Below are 10,229 nucleotides of genomic sequence, written 5' to 3' on the forward strand. Positions count from 1 at the left end.
TTGGACCCTCCTAAAGCCCTTCCCAGTCCCTGCAGCTGGCTCCCAGGACTGCCAGCTGAGGGTGAAGCCAGCTGCCCCCAGACAGTGGGCACCCTGAGAGCGTGCACCCCGCCTTCCAGAACCAGTGAGCTGGGGGAAAATGGAGGAGGAAAGAAGACAACTTACTTGTTGAGATCGGAGCTTCCAAGTCCCACTGATGCTAACTTCTAGCGTGTCCCTCTGAGGCGGTGCAGGGGCGCTCAGGGTCCTGGAGGGGACCCTCCAGCACCAGCCATCACGGGCTGCCTCGGACTCTGCGGAGAGCCTCTCCCTGCGTGGGTCCTGTGGGCAGAGGCTTCTAAGCCATCCCGTCTCTCGCCAGCCCCCTCCAGTCTCAGCCACTAGTCACTCCCTCTCTCCAACGACAGCGGCGGGAGGCGCTCAGTCTCTCTCCCTCCCTCCCTCCTTCTTTCCCGCCCTCCCTCCCCTCCGCCCTCTTCTCTCCCCGGCTTCTCCTGCCCTTCTGCCCCCTGTACAAGGAATCTGTGTAACAATGTGTAATAACCTTTGTAAAGGGCCACAGGCGACGCGGTGGGGTGGGGGGGGGGGGGCGCGGCAGGGCGGGGGTTCCCTGCGACGTGTTGGGGACACCATCAGTTCTGAATGAATCTGATGGGGAAGGCGGAGCGAGACCTCGGGGGAGGGGGCTGGCGGCTCTGCGCTCGGTTCCCCGCCGGCCCCTCTCCCCATTCCCCGCCCCCCAGACTCCCGCCACCTCCCTGCCACCCCCGCTGGTCGTACGGGGGCGGGGGGGAGGGGGCAGGATTGTGCTTCTGGTCGTGCAGGTGCCCAGGGCCGAGATCCGTGCGCGCGCGCAGGTGCGTGTGTGGGAGCGTGTGCACGCGTGAGAGCGCGCGTGTTTAGTGGGTGCGGTGCAGCTGACCGCAAGAAGGAAGAAACGAGGCGAGCAGAAATCTTGCTTCAGCTTTGGAGGGGCTGCTCTTTCACTCCGCGGTGCGTTGAGGGGGCAGCTGGCAAAATTTAGTCGCACTTCTTAGATGGGAACCTAGCAGGCGGGAGGCTTTCCTTGGGATGTTGGAGGGGCCACAGTCCTGGCACTGCACCCACAGCCCCATACCTTGCTCCGGTGGGTAGAGTGAGGGTCCGGGCGGGGGGCGGTCCCCGTGACTCACAGTCTGGAGATGGAGCCGGTCTAGAAACAGGAAACAGCCTGCGGCTCCTGAGCTGTCTGCTCTCCCCTGGCGGTCCTCTGGCCTGCGCTGGAGGCAGGTGGCCGTGACCAGGTAGGAGCAGCAGGAAGCCTTCCTTTGGAGCAGTCCAGACGAAGAGCCATCGCTTGACAGCCGCCTCCCTTCCCTCCCTTTTAGGTTCCTCCTCACCTTGGGGAAAGATGAGTCCCTGCCTTCCGTCTGTAACTTCTGTGAGTTGTAGGGAAGCCAGCTGGGAACCTCAGACCCCCTCAAAAAGAGGGCTGCTGTCTGGGCAGGGCTGGCAGGCTTCTCTCAGGACTGGTCCATGGAGGTGGTGGTGGGGGGCCTCCCTGGCCCATCTCTGCTGTTGCCCAGCATTTGGGGACCCACACCCCTGCCCTAGACCCTGAGAGTGTCTCCCCACCTTGGGGACAGGTGCGCCCGATCAGGTGCATGAGACCAGTGTCTACCAGGGCAGGGACTGTCACTGTCCTGTTCTCTGCTGTGCCCCCAGCACCTAGTACAGCTCTTCCATGAATATTTATCAAGTGAATACTGTCAAAAACAAGAAACCTGGTTTATTGATTACAAGGAGATGACAAATGCTTGTCACTGGGGCCGGATGCACCAAACCTGCCCTCTCCTGTAAGCACAGCGACGTGGCAGCGGCTGGGCAGTTTAGTCTCACGATGGCAACCTGATGGGGCCTCCTCTCGCCCTGGATCCGTGTGCACACAGCCCACTGCCCAGGCACCCTCCCCAGGAGCAGAGCTCAGAGCAGCCAGGCTGGTTTCCTGGACCTCCCTTTCCTTTCTCCGTTACTGAGTGAGGCTGCAGTGGTTCTGACTAACCAGGAAATCTCATCCCTTAGGGGATGTAGCCTGTCTTCCTGCTCATCCATCACAGGTTGATCTTATGATTTATCGCTCTGAGAAAAAGATTCTTCAGCCCTTCATTTTCTAGTTTTCCAAGAGGTCTTGATGGTATACTTCTGTGGACCAAATGACATATACTTTAAGCATGTCCTGAGCCCAGGAGATGCTCTGTCCTGGTTCAGCATAAAGACCATGGAATTTCTTCTGCCCTGATGGGGGAAGCCTGCCTGATTGTGAAGCAGAATGTAGGGTAATAAAATTTTATTTTGTAATTATTCTGACAGTGATAGACCTTGGACCAGGAGGCAGAAAACCTGGGTCCAGTTCTCAGCCTAGACCTGAAAAAAAGAGAAATAGGATTCTATTCCTGACTGCTTGTTACAGATTGAGGTGAACCTTGACTTTTTCATGCTCAAATCCTTCAAAGAGCACAGGTGACATTTGAGCATGGGGGACACAATTGAAGAACTACTCAGGGGGCTTGGAAGGTATAAGTGCATCCTTCGTGGTCTGAAATTGATGAGGCCAGTGCTCAAAAGCAATGGAAAATTCTCGTGCGTCGTCATGGTAATTAGTGCACAGAACCACTGCCTCTGTGCACCCTTCCTTGCTTCTTACCTTCCTCCATCGAGCAATAGATGAATTCACAATTAAAGTTTTCTCTTCAGAGTATGACACACAGGAAATTATTTTTTCTCCTATTTATAGAAATTCCATTTGCATTTATGAGGCTGGTAATGTCTCATAAATATTTCCAGTCAGATAAAATATTAATTAAAAGAGTTTGTTGAGTTATACTCTGAAGTCCTAACTAAGACTCTTCTAAGACAAATATTTTAAGTATTTTTCTCTCATGTCAGGAGAATTCTTCATACATTAGTTGTGTATCCAGCCCATCCATAAATAGCAGATACGGATCAGTCAATGATATGTCTCTTTCTCATGGTTTCTTTATGCTAAAATCACCACTCCCCATATATACATTTTATATGTGTGTGTGTGTGTGTGTGTGTGTGTGTGTGTGTGCACGTGCATACTTAGTCGCTTCAGTCGTGTCCGACTCTTCGTGACCCTATGGATCATAGCCCACCAGGCTCCTCTGTCCGTTTTCTTTCTCCAGGCAAGAATAGTGGAGTGGGTTGCCATGCCCTCTTCCAGCTCATCTTCCCAACTCAGGGATCAAACCCAGATCTCCCACATTTCAGGCAAATTCTTTACCTGAGCCACCAGGGAAGCCAAGGAATACTGGAGTGGGTAGCCTATCTCTTCTCCAGGGGATCTTCCCAACCTAGGAATCGAACTGGGGTCTCCTGCTTTGCAGGTGGATTCTTTACCAGCTTAGCTACCAGGGAAGCCATATATATCCATATATATATATATATATATTCAATGAATGAATATTGACCATATGTAAATTAAGGTCCATTATGTTTGGGACACTTTGATAAGCACTAAAAATTATAATGATGAGCTTTGATCTAAAATACCTAACAATCTAATTGCGAGGATCGGCCTATGTGCAGAGAAATTAACAACTTGGGATTTTAATTCCCAGGTGCTAATTGATGGAATGGCGTGTAGAATTGATCATAACACTAACAGAGCCTGGGGGCTGGAAGGCTCTGTGACTGCAGTGAGGAGTGGAGCAAGAAGAAGATTAGAACCGGAATATGAGAAGGGGGCTTGAATGAAAAACCCCTTGGGGAGGTAAGTGCTCAGGAACCCACAGTGAGGGAGGGATTGCTGCTGGGATGAGGGGCAGGTCAAGTGTGACAAGTGATGACAGGTGGCTGTAATTAACTGAGTGACTACTATGTGCAAGCTCTTCTGCTTCACAGAAGACAGTGCTTTTAAGCTTCTTAATAACCTCCTGAGGGGGGTAGTGTTATCATCATGCTCAGATGAGAAAAGGGAGGCTCAAACAAGAGTATAGCCTCTCATTGGCACAGATTTTTTTTTAAAAAAGCAACATATTTTTTAAAGCCTTTATTGAGTTTGTTACAATATTGCTTTTGTTTTATGTTCCGGTTTTTTGGCCCCCAGGCATGTGAGATATTATCTACCCGACCAGGAATTGAACCTGCACCCCATGCACTGGAAGGCGAAGTCTTAACCACTGGATTACCAAGGAAGTCCCTCACTGGCACAGTTTTTAACAGTGAATTTCAGAACCCAGTTTTGTCAGGTTACACAATCATATTCCTAACTGCTAGGGGCTGAATTGTGTGTCTCTGCCCCAAATTCAGATGATGAAGCCTTAAGCCCCAGTCCTGGAGATTGTGACTGTCTTTAGAGACAGGAAGTTTGAAGAGGTGATTAAGTTAAAATGCATCTGCTGTAATAGGCCCCAATCCAGTGGGGCCTGGATCTTTATAAGGAGAGGAAATTGACACATGGAGAGGCACACAGGCGTAGTCAAGGCTGTATGAGGACTTAGGGAGAAGACAGCTGTCTGCAAGCCAGGGAGAGAGGCCTCAGGAGAAACTGAACCTGCCCACGCCTTGATCCTAGACCTCCAGGCTTCAGAACTGTGGGAAATTTCTGTTGTTGAAGCCCCCAGATCTGGGGGTGTTTTGTTAGAGGGACCCTAGCAAACCAACCAATGCGATAACATGGTGAATGGAACGCTGCTTCTCACAAGGATGTTGCGTGCCAAGCTATGGAATTTGAACTTTATCCCACAGATGGGAAGTATCTGTTGATTTCTGAGTCACAGAGAACTATGAAAGCCATTTCTGTGAAGATTTTCCTGGAGGTGGTTTGCATATTATTCACTCATTCACTCATTTCAGTGAGCACCTATTTGGTGACCCCCACCATGGCAGAGACAGGATTTGCAGAGGTCACCTCTGAGCACCACTGGTTCCAAAGCTTGCACAGCTTCTGGCACATAGACAGTAAGAAACTAATAGTTGTCAAATGAAAGAAGGTTAGATTCTAAGAATAGAAAAAGAAAAAAAAAATACACAGCAAGATAAGTGCAGAACTTGCCTTCAAAGGGCTTCCAGTCTGGTGAGGAGAGTGGTATATAACTAGTTTCACAGTGTAATCAGTTTAGGTGGAGCAGAGATGAGACAGCATCATTCAAAACAACTTCTGCAATGCAAGTGATGTTGTGCATGTGTTCTGTTGATTCTGGCCCATGTTGAATGTGTAAGATGTGGTTGCTGCAAATAAAAAACTGAATTTTTAATCTTATTCCATTTTCACTGAAATAAGCAGGATGGTTGGCAGCTACCATGTTGCACGCTCCAGGATAAGGGGCTGGAAGCACATTTGTAGGCTCCGCCCAGATGCTGCCCTGTGGTGACAAGGGCAGTGGGTGACGGGACCCGAGGGTGCGCAGTGTGGGGCACAGTTCAGCTGCATCAGCACCACTCCTGGGACCCAGGTAAGAAGCACAGAATCCCAGGCTCCACCCTAGTCTTGCTCTAAGAGAAGTTTCACTTTAACAAGCTCCCCCCGAGTGACTCCAGTATTTTTGCCTAGAGAATCCCATGGACAGAGGAGCCTGGCAGACTACAGTTCATGGGGTCGCAAAGAGTTGGACACGACTGAAGTGACTTAGCGTGCGCCCACACACACACACACACACACACACACCCCAAGTGACTCTCATGCACACTAGAGTTTAAGAGAGAGAGAGAGAGAGAAAGCTCCAGGTAGAAGATGCAACCAAGAAAGATTCAGCAGAGGTCTGTGCCTATCAGGGGACCAGGGAGCAGAGCTGGGCTTGGAGCTGAGCCAGGCTAAGCTTCTTGGACTCTCTGGGGACCCTGAGACCTGCCTCCTCCTGAGTACACAGTACCCCTTCTACTCCCCTCCCTAAGGCTCTGATCACAGTCTGCTGGGGCTTCCATTTTCTGATTTTCTTCTCCACCTGTAACCTACAAGTTCCTTGTAGAGTGGGGTGACCTTGCTTTTTCAAATCCTTGAAATTCTCAGTGCCCGCCCGGCATCCTCTCATTCAGCAAACGCCGATGAATGCAGGCGTGTCTGCTAATGGGAATACTGAAGACAGGAGGAGCAGGGCGCTTGGAAAGCATAGATGCAGACTGTGATTTCAGACCAAAGGCTGGGTGAGTTGCCCACTTGGAACTGTTGAGAAGAGGAGGGAGTGGGTGTCTGGGGTTGAGGGAGTTGGGGACAGAGGCGTAGATTTTGGAATGCCATCTACGGAGAGGAGCAGGGACTCTAAGGCAAGTTTAGACACCTGGAGGAGGGCAGAGAGGGAGAAGAGAAGTCAGACCTGGAACCTCATGCCTGGGGGTGGGGGAGGATAACAGGGAAGGGTTAATTTTAAATTCGCACTGGATCGCCTCTGTGACTTTTACCCTTTTTTGTTATTATAATGCCCTGTCTCAGGGATATAACCTGACTGTAAGGAAGGGAAACTAACACACTCCCCTGCCATCCTAGGGGACAGCTGCAAGGATCAAATAGTCTTCTTGCTTTGTTTCTTCACCTCCCCCGTCTCTGATCCATAAAAGAACCTGGCAACCAGGCCCTGACACCATGGTTATGTTGAGGTGCTAGCCTGCCATCTTCTTGGTCAGCCGACTCCTGAATAAAGTCCCTCCCTGATCCTAACACCTTGTCTCAGATTCATTGAATTATCTTGCAGCCAACTGAGAGAGCCTGGACTCAGTAACAGGAGGAGGCAGAGGTGGGTCCGGAACTGGATGGAGAGTGTGATCAGAAGGACCGGTGTGGCAGCCCCACCCCAAAAGGATGAGGGTGTCAAGAAATCAGAGTGGGCACTGTACCCCATTCCATCTTTAATAAAGTATTTATTTAATGGTACTCATCTCATGAAGAGTGCTTCTGCTCAACACAGCAGGGATGGATAAGAAACGTGTGCCCACAGCTCCCTGCTTATGCAGAGCCAGAGAAATCAAGGACAGGGAACCGAGGGGAAAAGCCACTGCTCTGCCTTCCAGACACACTAGTGACCCTGCAGGTCTTGCTGTGCCTCCTGCTCCTGCCTGATCACCAGGCCTGTGGCCCTGCTTCCCTGGGTAAGCATCCACCTGTTGAGTGAAAATCCCAGGGCACCTTTCATGGACTTTCATGGAACTCCGGTTGTAGCACAACTGTAGCTTCAGCTTTTCCATTCCTTCGGAAACCAGCTTCCTGTTCCTGAATTTCTTATTCCTGAATCCGGGCCCAGGTGCCTCAGGTCGACATTTATCACAATTGGCTACACAGTCGATTTTATTGAACCAGCTCCTGTGCACCTAGGAGCTAGGGCACTCAACAGCCAGAGGAGTCTGGGTTTTGTCCCCAGCATCCAGCTTTCAATTATTGCAACACTAGGAGTGAATGATTTTTTTTTTTTTCCTCCTGCTCCACAAAGAGGGATACTATTTGAAGATAAAAGAGAACAAACAACTTTACTTCTTTGTTAAGTTTATTGATCAAATCTCACTTTATTCTGTTTGGGGGAAAACCCAGTAGAATTACTGACCAGCAAGCCCTGGACCGGCCCTGGCAGATTCCACAAGGGGCCAATAGCACCATCTAGTGGTTGAAAAGGATTTCTCAGTAGATAGAATACATTATTGCCTCATTGATCTCAACCTTCAGTTTTGGTTTTATTAAAGTTGCAGAGGCGTGCTCGCTTCGGCAGCACATATACTAAAATTGGAACGATACAGAGAAGATTAGCATGGCCCCTGCGCAAGGATGACACGCAAATTCGTGAAGCGTTCCATAATAAGAGAGAGAAAAAAAAAAAATAAAGTTGCAGAGGCCTTTATTCACAGCATCACATTGTTCTAACTAGTTTGATATGAAAAAGTCAGACCTCCTCCTCCTCCCCCTTCTCCCGGAAGCTACCATCTTTCCTTTGTTTGGCTATCTTTCCCCCGGGATTTTACCCCTTATGTAAGTGCTACGTGTGTGCTCACTTGCTAAGTCATGTCCGACGCTTTGGGACCCCATGGACTGTAGCCCACCAGGCTTTTCTGTCCATGGGGTTTTCCAGGCAAGAATGCTGGAGTGGGCTGCCATTTCCTTCTCCAGGGGATCTTCCCAATCCAGGGATCAAACCCAAGTCTCCTGCCTGGCAGGCGGATTCTTTACAACTGAGCGACCTGGAAAACCTAAGTGCTACATCTGTAGCAATACTTACATGCTTCGCTCTTAGAGACTACACTGGAGATGGGAACTTTTTAACAGATCTCTCCTCTCCATCCCTACCACCTGTGCACACTCTTTCCATCTTCCATGCTCCCAATAGGTATTTTTTCGATAAATACTCAGGTTCAGTGTTATCGTAACTATAAAATTCTACTCATAGCTGATCCATGCAGTAAATAAGACTTTTTATTTCCTGCACAACCTTTTGTTGGCATCACTAATTTTCTTGGTTTTCTTTGCTTTCATCATCAATCTCAAGAAAATGTCTTCATCTACAGCTTCAGTCTCCTCTCAAAATGTCCAGTTATGTGAAGTGAAGTGAAAGTCAGTCATGTCTGACTCTCTGGGACCCTGGGGACTGGAGCCCGCCTGGCTCCTCTGTCCATGGAATTCTCCAGGCAAGAATACTAGAGTGGGTTGCCATTTCCTCTTCCAGGGGATCTTCTCAACCCAGAGATCACACCCAAGTCTCCTGCATTGCAAGCAGATTCTTTACCACTTGAGCCACTTTGTCTCTTGGGGAGATCTCGCCGGGAGCCGTCCACTCCCTTTGGTCCAGAGGGGTTACTCTCTGATGGTGCACAATTGGCCTCTGGCATCTCCTTCCCCTCCACCCCTACCCTCCCACTGCCCCAACCCCCGATGCATCCCCTGTTTCATGTTTGTCTCCTGCATTTTTCTTTCTTGGTTCACACTTCCACGTTGGAGGGACACATTCTGCAGCTGTTTCTTGGGAAAGAGCATTCGAAGTAAATTTTTTGAGACTTTGCTTATGTGAAAATAACTCTGTTCTACTTGATTGACAGCTTGGGTATACATAGGACTCTAAATTGGAGGTCGTTTTCCTTCAGAATATTACATGGATGTCTTGGTTTTCTTTTACCTTTCCATCGTGTTGTTGAGATGTCCACAGCAGGTTTCATGTCTGGTCCTTTTACCCGTCCTCTCTTTCTAAAAACAAGCAAGACCCTCCCTTTGTCTGTGGTGTTCTGAAATTTCAGAGAAATGGGACCTGGTTGGTATAGAAATATTTATACTTTTTGTGCTAGACACAAAGCAGCTCTTTTCTTTTTTAAGTTTTTGGCTGTTCTTCATGGCATGTGGGATCTTAGTTCGCTCAGAACGGATCAAACCAGAGCCCCCTGCATTGAAAGTATAGAGTCTTAACCCCTGGGTCACCAGGGATGTCTTAGCGAGGCAGTTCTTTTCATCATCGCCTTGCATTCTGGGAAATACTCTTGCCACATTTCTTTGATGGTTTCCTTCTTCCTATTCCATCCCCTCACTCTGGAATTCCTCTCACTTAGATGTTGAAACTCAGAAAGCCCTCATTTCCTTATGCTTTCTCTCCCAATCTCATCTCTCTGTGTTTTTGTCTATGCTCCTATAGATTTCCTCAACATTTTCTTTCACACTTCTGAGATTTTTGGTTTTGCTTTCATATTTTTAATTTCCAAGAACTGCTTTCTCTCATTCTAAATTTCACTATTTTGTCAGTGTCCTTTCCATTTGCAGTTTCTTCTCCCTGCATAGTCTCCATTTCCTTCAAGATACTTCTTCATGGCTATTTGTTTTATCTTCATGTCTGTTTGTTTTCGCTCCTCAGACACCTGGTAACCTGCGTCCCAAGGATGGGGCTTGAGCCTCTCAGGCTCTCTGGAGGACACTCTGTCTGGACTATTTCAGTACAGGACCCCCTGTTAGTACTTTTTCCTTTTGGAGATATTCAGATTCCTCAGGACCAACTCTCTCAGTCTCTGGCTTGGAAGATCAAGTCCTAAATGCTGGCTTCTGGAATCAAGTTGGGGACTAGATCTGGGGGCTTTGATATTTGGGTGTGTTTACTGAGCTTTGCTTTTCTCAGAGGATGAAAGCCCATCCCGAGTGGTGACGTGTCTTCCTCCACCCAGGGGCCCTTTCTAGAGAGTAAACCTCCAGTCTTGTGCCTGGGAAGCCGAGAGAGACTTCTTGCCTGGGCCAAGTCAGGGAGAGGATCCATCTTAAGCAGACTCAATCAATCCTC

At 49.0% G+C, this 10,229-nt stretch overlaps 1 non-coding gene across 1 annotated transcript; it reads left to right on the plus strand.

Moving 5' to 3' along the window:
* The first annotated feature begins 7,678 nt into the window (after window positions 1–7,678).
* On the plus strand, window positions 7,679–7,785 carry LOC133041065 (U6 spliceosomal RNA). The gene has a single exon (XR_009689129.1). It is a non-coding gene; the product is annotated as a U6 spliceosomal RNA (small nuclear RNA).
* Window positions 7,786–10,229: the final 2,444 nt, after the last annotated feature.

Source organism: Dama dama, chromosome 2 (assembly GCF_033118175.1).
Source record: "Dama dama isolate Ldn47 chromosome 2, ASM3311817v1, whole genome shotgun sequence".
Classification (NCBI taxonomy): domain Eukaryota; kingdom Metazoa; phylum Chordata; class Mammalia; order Artiodactyla; family Cervidae; genus Dama; species Dama dama.